Here is a 9,856-nt window from a genome sequence, read left to right on the forward strand (position 1 = left end):
TATAAGTGAGAGTTCTATCCATCATCAATTCATAGCTCCTACAAGTACTCTCATCATGCCATAGCAACCTACAAAAGTTGTAGAACAACTGTTGCAGTGTCTGGACAAACTTCTGTAGCAAGTGACAGATATCTGTGGCATGTTTTCCGACTACCTAATAAATAGTGCACTATAATGCAGGTCCCACGCTAGGTCCTTCTTGAGCTTTTGGCATTAAAGGCATCGGTCCTCCTCCTGCAATATAGTCACAAAGACTAGGAAATGGTCTTTGTCATGACCCTAACTCTTGCATTTCAAGCACCATACCTCCTTGCGCACCTCTAGTCGAACCGTCCTATCCTAATTCAGACTTTGCATCTCAAGGAACATATTCTTCAAATGCACATGGATCTGCTAAAATCCTAGATTTGGATCTTGTATAAGAGTTTCATGGCAATCTCCAAGACCTCTGCCTGAATTGTTATCTTCTACTGTGACAACGCAACCCTTAAGTGTGGTAGTAGCAAAGCCACAAACCACTCGCGATGTTGTTCATATGTCAAATTCATGTTGGCTTCGCATATTGTACACTTCAACCTCTAATCTAGTTCCCAAGGTGTCTCGCTTGGTTGCATCACAATTTATTTGAATCCCACAATTGACTGCGCCTTAGATTTAGGCCTACTGAATTCTCTATTAAGTGCTACCTGGATGTCTGCCACTCTAGCATTCGAGTTATCATTAAAGTACTTAATATACCAGGTTATCGCGCGATCTTGCAGAGCACTAACCAGTGTCATCTTCTTTATATGATCATCTATAACACCTTGGGCTTCCCATACAACCCTTACAATGAACCAAAATTGGTCCGAGTCCTCATTTCCCAAGCCTTTGAACAAAGATAGCTTCACTCTATTTGCCATACTGAATTGCGGTGGAGGTGGAGGTGGTATGGATGAAGTTGGAGGTGGTGTGGGGGGAGGTGGTATTCACAAGAATCTTTGTCTTGTTAACAGGATAACACTTCGCGGAGAAACCTTCGTTATCCATTCTTCATCACCTCGTGGAGGTGAAATCAAGGGACTATACTCTGGACCCCTTTTTCCTTCATTCCTGTAAGTTTTTCCGCTTCACGTAGTCCTGAACATCAATCTAGCTGCATAACTCGTTTTTCGCACAATAGAATTTTAATCTAGGTATTCAAATATTTTACTTACTTACCTCATAGTCCCTTGAAAAAGTGTCGCTCTGCCTCGATGTAGCTGACTGAGGCTTCGACCGTGAATTCATTCACAAATCCTCCTATGATGCAATCGAGCCAATGTTCGAAAACGCAGACGATCTTGTCCTCAGATGCTTCCAATTTTTGTAGTAGCTCTAGGGTCCACACAATAGTACCATCAAGTTTCCACCTTCCTTAGCTATCTGCTAGCTTCATGATCCACTCATATAGCTCAATAGGGAAGGATCAGAAAAAGATCTCGTGGATCTCGGTATATAGGTATCTATCCAATTATTGTTCCTTTGTTAGTTATAGGTTTTTGTTCTCCTGCACCACAAATTTTTGGATCTTCCTATCCAACCAGTCTCGAATCTCCTTCTTAGTTGGATTCCAGTGCTATGACATCGCACATCTATTATGTAGATTCTGGTCCCAACAACAAAAGCATTTGTTGGCTTGAGGAGGCATGACCCAAGTTCAGCATTAATTAGCCAAACAAATCCCTACACTACTGGCCCTTTCGGAATCAGCCAGTGGAGCACAGACCGAAGTCTCACCCGAAGTAGTATGGGGGGATGCTAGAACCAAGTTTCCACACCCTAAGATGGTTGTGATGTCATTTGATTCCTTCTATCCCTGCCTTCGTGCAGGTTTCTTCTTTCTATGGCTTGCAAGACAAACCCTCTATTCGAGCCTTCAATACCTCCATGAAAGTATATGAACGACCTTCGCACAGCCCTAACCTGCGACTCAGGTACTTTTGTGCTGCTATGATAGCATGCTGTGTAGATTCCCCAATTAATCTAAGTGACTCACTTATCTTATCAAATAATTATAGTTAACACTGCGTAAACAGATAATCGTAATTGCGTTAAATTATCCAACATAATTGCATTCATTTATGCATCACATAAGAATAATAAAGGAAATTCATACATAACACATCAAGATGAAATAACAGAACAAAGACACATGAATTGCCAAATATTTCTCTTTATTGATATCTTTCAAGTGTTTACAAACTCTGTCCACCTTACGCACAAAGCTGCAGGGGTCCACACACTCAGTTCCGAACTTCTACCCTAGGCCTCTATGCACTCAGCTGTAGAGCCTCTACCTATGGTACGACCTAAGACTTAGACTTCTTTCTCTAAAACTATGACTCTCTTACATGTTTTTTCATTGTTTGTCCTCAAAACTACTTAGATATTAGCTCTTTTTTTACAATCCCATGGTCCATGGACCATGGGCAGATCTCTTACAACTAACTTTACTTTAAAAAAATAAGGGCAGACTACCCTTTATGACACATAACACTTTCACGCTCGGTGAACACAAAATGCGGAGACTTTACTATTTTATTAGAAAATTTAACTCAAACATGGGATTTTAACCCCAAAACTGCCCTTGCGGGATCCTGCTCCCAACAGTGGTACCTAAGAAAATACTATGCTTGATCTCAAGTATAGTTTTCACTTTGTAGATACTATCTAGAGGTGTTTTGAGTGTGTTTGTAGTGTCTCTTTTCAAACTTTTACACAATTTATGTTGATTACCTTTTACGTTTGGTTTGTAGATGTCAGCGTCTCTTGAAACTTTTAGCGGTTATGCTAATGGTGCCAATCGTATTGCTCAGAACCTATCTTCTACAACATGGCTATATTTTCTCCAAATGGTGAGTTAGTGAGTCTGCAAGGCATTTTTGTTGGTCGCTCCACTAACAACATCACTGAGTATAGTGCAATGGTTGAGCTACTATCTGATTCTATTGCACATGGTATCCATTGTTTAGTCATTAGATGTGACTCACAACTCATAGTACTATAACTTTCCAGTGTCTATTCAGTTAGAAGTCCCACCATCTTATGCATGGTTTTAAGAGTATGCCTTCTAGAAAGACATTTCGATTTCATACCATATGAGCACATTTCTAGAAATATAAATACATTGATAGATGCCCTAGCTAATTATGTTTTAGCTAGACATTTACAACGAATATAATTAATTTTTAATTCACATTACATCATATTGAAAATACAATAGAAACCCAAAATATTGAATATATATATATATATATATATATATAGATATATAAGTTCGGTTTTACAAAAATTTGTGCCCGAAACACATATGGCATATATTGCCCATATAAAAAAATACATGCAAGATCTAAGTATAGATATCAAAGGTGCTCATGATAGAATGACACTATAGGAGCCATCTTGCATAGTAGTCAACAAATATGACTAGGAACTCCTATGGTGTATCACTGAAGTCACAGTGGAAGTTTGTTGACTGTGGTATCATCAATAACATGATTCAACCTTCCATGTGGCACTCTACCTCTAACAGGACCTCTATTACATCTGAATCCTGTAGCATATCCCATCCCACCACAACGAACCATGCTGGTTCTACTGCCTTCTCCCTATTGTTGTTCATATGCACGAAGGATATATGAGGCACCAATAGGTTGAAATGGTCCCATATTTGTATGTAACATCAATATTTTACTCAGAAACATAAAAAAGAAACACAAAAAATTTTAAAAATTTTAAAACTTAAAAGGTCGAAATTTCTTAGCTGTAGCACCCCATTCCTCACCCTAAGGAAGCATGAGATTAGAGTCATAATGAAAATCCATGCCTACATAAGGATAGTTATTGCTCATGATAAATTGTCTACACAACCATCCAAAGAAGGCTGTTGAAAATATGATTGGAAATGGCCCTACATGTCGGGACATGTGATCTATCCACCTCCTCATCTGTGGCACCCTCAAATCGATAGGCTCAAGTATGATATGTTGAGGTTGAATTAATAGAACCTATTCTAATGCAAGGGAAACTAATATCACACCATATCCAAAGTTCTTTATTTTTCTCTCCCTTGCTTTATTCAAATGTTCTTTCATATTGACTAGAACTCCCTCGCTCAAGTTGAAGAGTGTTGGCTCAAGATACTCCAATCCATATTGCATATATGATCTACTTACAACATGCAATGTGGATCTACCTGCCAATCTTGCGATAATGAATAACATTGTTCTCAAAGGTAGCTGTGTCACATAATTTATACTAATATTTTCTTCCTTTGTTGGTTGTGCTTGAGGTCTACAATAGGTGGCGATATAATATTTCACTATCTCCCCACCACTTCTCTAACCTAGGAAAGATATGGGGGCACCCCTCATGGAAAGTCTTGTAAAAAAGTATATATCCTCTACCTTTATCTCAAGTAAATTTTCCCCAAACCTAAATTCTTGTGCCTGAACATCGCATGAACGAAAAAGGTATTTTGATAACTCCATCTATTGTCTCATAACAGGAAGCTAGAAGAATTTTAGCAATCCAAAGTTCTTTAACACTTGGATGGTAGCAATATCATTTGATGCATTTAAATCTTGTTCCTAGTATTCTCCTTCTCTCCATACAAAATCCATTTTTTTGCTAATGAACCCCTGAAACATCGACAAGAGATTCATTAGGATACTTTTCATGCAAAAAACTTGTCAAATTTTGAGGGAAAACTAATAAAAAAGCTTTAAATTTGTGCCCAATGCACCCTAGAAGAGAAAACCAAAGTGTTGCACCTTTTCCTATAGTGAATTATTGCTTAGGTGCAACACACGTTTTGACACTCTGGGCCTGTGTTGATCCTAGGGAAAACTTTTGGAACCCCAAGGCCCTCAAAAACTTAAAAATTTTGGTTGAAATGACAGAATGGAACCACTGAAAGAAAGATAAGAGTTTTATCTCCTACCTGGTAGTGATGGTACTCGAAATCATCCACTACGTTGGACGTAATCAACTATAGAAGATCGAGGGAAGAAGTACTCAGAACTCTCATTGTTAGAGGTAAATATGAGATGGTAAAAATGAATAGTCATTCTGAGTATATATATGGTCATATTGTTCATTATTTTATTCATATTTAATGTTTTGACCTAGTGATGATTCATTTTTACTATGAAACAATAATGTTTAATCTTTTTTGTGTTGTTCTGAGCAGGTTGATCATTGTTAATAGATTTTGTTGTGATTTACACAGGTGATTTTGACCGAAGAGTACAATTTTATCTCTTTTTCAAGCTCTTTAAACCTATAGAAAAGGAACCCCTTTGAGTCCTCTTTCAGCTCTTTTCAAGCTCCCAATACATAAAAATATTGTCGAGCACTTGTCTATTCAAACTCGTAAGAGTAAATGAAAAGATGTCTACTCAGTATAAGTTAACCCTTTTCTGGACTAAGAGAGGCTAACTACAAAAAATGAATACCTTAGTCGAACATGGTTAAGAGGTTCTATTGGTTATTTTTTTCTACCTTTTTGGACCTAAGGGGACTACCTACGAAAAGGGACATCTGGAGTTTTATCTTTCGCCTCTTTTTCAAACTTTCTAAACATGATAAAGAAGTCGATTTTTAACCCTCGCTGGGATCGTTAAAACATCAAACATCGATGGACTTGTTGAACATGAAAATACCAAACCACTCCTTCTTAGGTTTCTTTAAATATACTCATAGGGATTCATTTGAAGGATGGACTTATAGATCAATCATTTGTTATCCTCCTTAAGCTCGTTAAAAAATAAAGAGGTCTTGACCATAATGGTTGGGGAAATTGTGAAAACATGGTACTCTATTTTTTAATGGCAGCAAATCACTCTTGAACACGACACTCTTCCACTTCATCTTTTTGGTTGTTGGGTTGGGTAATATTATTTTCTTTTGGTTCATCATACCTCCACAGAACCTCCATTTCAGTTTTGGGTCAATGCTGCCAACTCCATTTCAGTGTCACCATTGTGTTCAAGAGAAGTCATTCAATTTACATACATTACAATACTCTTATGCCTTCATTCCATGTTTTCCTTTCTTGATTTAGTTCCATATCAACATCATTTTGGTCATTTTGTCTCAATCATCATACTCATTTCGTGTCGTTGATGGGGGATAGATCAAGGCCCTCCTGCGACAGATTGTTTCCTATCGACATCAAAACATTATATAGGAAGTTCACTTAGAACACCCATTGGTACCTTGGTGCTTGCATAAATCAATGGAAAGTATCTTATCTATCGGGGACAAGTTTCAATCAATGGCCTTCGACCGAAAGATTCTGTTATCACTCAAGAAAAAATATTTTAAATTCTGAACATCAATTTTTTGAATTTGTCAAAGGGTTGGTGTCAGTTTTGGGTCTAGTCTTTTCATCTTGTTTCTGTATGTCAAATGGGGTCAATTTTATGTTTTAGTCTACTATTGGTCTCATATCTCACATGAATATCATATGTCGAAACTCATTTCAAAGTTCATATGCGCTACGGAACTGTCTAGGTGATTTCGTAGCGCAAAACACCGATTTTTCACTGACTGCGTTACAAAATCGGGGATTCGTGATGATCCATAGAAAATCTCACCCAACTGTCATATTTATCAATAATAGTTTTCAGCTTATACACTTCGTCTATCATATCCAAATGCTTATCTTCATCATTAGGTCGTTAGGTGTCTTGGTACTGGCACATGTTTGCAGTTGTTACTGAGAAGGAGACAAAGGGTTCTGTTTACAATCTGAATGCATTTAATGGAAAGTTGCTTGCTGGAATCAATCAAAAGATTCAGTTATACAAATGGGAGCTTCGTGATGATGGTTCAAGAGAGTTGCAGTATGAATGTGGCCATCATGGTCATATTCAAAGACCGCACTTAAACGTTTCAGTTGGCGATACATTATTATTGATGAAGCGCATCGAATAAAGAATGAAAATTCACTTCTTGCAAAGACTATGAGAATCTACAGCACCAACTACAGGCTTCTTATAACTGGCACACCTCTTCAAAATAACCTTCACGAACTCTGGTTTCTTCTCAATTTCTTACTTCTAGAAATATTTAGTTCTGCTGAAACTTTTGATGACTGGTTCCAAATATCTGCTGACAATGACCAACAAGAAGTGGTTCAACAACTTCATAAGGTTCTTCGGCCATTTCTTCTATGGAGACTGAAGTCAGATGTTGAAAAGGGTCTACCTCCTAAAAAGGAAACCATATTGAAAGTTAGAATGTCACAAATGCAAAAGCAATTTTACTGGGCATTGCTTCAAAAAGACTTGGATGTTGTGAATGCTGGAGGAGAGCATAAGTGCCTTTTGAATATAGCCATGCAATTGAGGAAGTGCTGCAACCATCCATATCTCTTTCAGGGTGCTGAGCCAGGTCCACCATACACCACTGGAGACCATCTAATCACCAATGCGGGCAAAATGGTTCTTTTGGATAATTTGCTTCCAAAACTAAAGGACCGTGATTCCAAAGTTCTTATTTTTCACAGATGACAAGACTGTCGGACATTCTCGAGGATTATTGTATGTTCTGTGGATATCGGTATTGTCGAATTGATGGGAATACTTCAGGAGAGGATTGTGATGCTTCCATAGATTCTCTCAATCAAGAAGGGAGTGAAAATTTTATTTTCTTGCTTTCAACCAGAGCTGGAGGCCTTGGTATTAACCTTGCCACAACAGATGTGGTCATTTTGTATGACAGTGACTGGAATCCACAAGTTGATCTACAAGCCCAGGATCGTGCACATAGAATTGGACAGAAGAAAGAAGTTCAAGTTTTCCGCTTTTGTACAGAGTACACTATAGAGGAAAAGGTGATTGAAAGGGCTTACAAGAAGCTTGCACTTGATGCATTGGTCATACAACAAGGATGTCTAGCAGAACAAAAAACTGTAAACAAGGATGAGTTGTTGCAGATGGTGAGGTTTGGTGCAGAAATGGTATTTAGCTCCAAAGATAGCACCATAACTGATGAAGATATTGACCGAATTATTGTGAAAGGCGAGGAGGATACAACAGAGCTGGATGCAAAGACGAAGAAGTTCACAGAATATTGCAATCACTGGTAACATGTGGACTTACAAACTTGACTTCACTTAGTTTTAAATAAAAAAAGAGCAATGCGAAAACTGCATTAGGCTTGCGTGCCTTAGCTGGTCTTGTGAACTTGACAAGTCTGGATCTGGTGATGTGCTCAGGGATTCATGGTGGATTGGTGCATCTAAAAAAGGCTTACAAAAATAGAAGCATTGAACATTGGATGGTGCAATTATATAAAGAAATCAGATATCAAACCTCTGGCTGGGCTTACAAACTTGAAGGAGCTGCAAACTTATCGAAATAAAGTTTCAGATTTAGGCATTGTTTATGTAGGCTGTCCAGTGACTGTGGCATGCATGGATACAATTTCAGGTCTTGTTTCTTTAACATATCTCAACATAAAGTCATGCTGTATAACTGATGCTGGAAGCTAAAAGCTGAAGAACTTTTGAATTGAAAGACTCTGAACATGGCCTATAACAATATTACACATGCTGGCCTAGTACATATAATGGTCATTATTCATAGCCAGTTTGGTTCATGATGCCTCAGATAGCTTAGAGGAGATGCAGTTAAGCCAGCAGAAAAAATCTCCTTAAGGAAGTCACACATCAAGTAAGGTTATGTTCCAAATTTTGAAATTTTGATGGTTTTCCTTATTGCATTTTTTCTTGAAGAATCATATATCCCCACTCAGTTTTGAAAAGATTTGGAGCAGTTGAAAAGAATATTTAAATATAAGGAAGCTCAAGATAGCAAATTTTTGGTATTAAGCTATGTTTTAGTGATTACGCAGCAGTTTCGTAGCGCGCTACGAAACTGCTGAAGATGATGCCTAATGCACAACAGTTTCGTAGCGCGCTACGAAACTGCTGTAGCTACATAATTAAAACTCAGTCAACCAGTTTTGAGGGAGTGAGGGGAAAGTTTTGAAAAATGGATCTCTTCAAAGGATCATGTAACAGGTGTCAACATTCAAAAAGGGAAAACCAGGTGGAGGAAACATATATTTGAACTCTAAACCTTTTGTCATAAAGTGATCATAGTTACTACAGTTCATGATATGTTGGACAGATTGGAGGAGGTTTTGTCTTCACACATGGGAAAGGTCGATAGCACATAAAGGACGTGGCACTCTAATACATTTTTGTATAATCAAAAGAGGACATGGTTCATTGGTTTCGAATATCTTTGAGGAAAACCAAAAGCAGATAAACAGGGGCAGTTTCCTACTTTTCAGGAGCAATTGAGAAGATGTTACATTAAGGGCCAGCAGGCAGCTACAAACACCTACCACAGCCAATCTAAAGAGACCACTTGTCAAAGAACGAGAATTGATTGTAATTAAGGCTATTATTAGCATGATATGGAGTTAGACTCCTATTTGCCTTAGATCTCTAAAAAGTCTAGTTAGCAGTTTGTTACGTTTAATAGGTAGTTAAAGTTTGAATAGGTGTCATAAGAAGTAGAATTCGAGTTCCCCTCATGTTGGAGGAGGAATCTCAGCCTTGTAAAAGAATTCTATATATAGGAGAAAGAGCAATGTAGTAAGGGTTGGAAAATTATTCAGAAAAGCTCTGATATTTGGCTTTATGTAAAGACTCTGTTTTAGTAATTCAAGATTGGCTTTGCTTCTCAGGAATCAAGAGGGATTCGATGCTCAGAATGTGTCGTATTATTCTTTTCTCAATATTTGTAGTAGTATGAATGCGTAATTACTTAGAAATCACTCATGGTGCTTTAACTTCCTTTATACATTCATAGACTGT

General features: G+C 37.8%; 1 pseudogene; it reads left to right on the forward strand.

Moving 5' to 3' along the window:
- Window positions 1-6,875: 6,875 nt before the first annotated feature.
- On the forward strand, window positions 6,876-8,116 carry LOC149165712 (putative chromatin-remodeling complex ATPase chain pseudogene; annotated as a pseudogene).
- The last annotated feature ends 1,740 nt before the right edge of the window (window positions 8,117-9,856 follow it).

Source organism: Pinus tabuliformis, chromosome 5_1 (assembly GCF_031772625.1).
Source record: "Pinus tabuliformis cultivar Carrire ecotype Pingquan chromosome 5_1, CPIR1, whole genome shotgun sequence".
In the NCBI taxonomy this organism is placed as follows: domain Eukaryota; kingdom Viridiplantae; phylum Streptophyta; class Pinopsida; order Pinales; family Pinaceae; genus Pinus; species Pinus tabuliformis.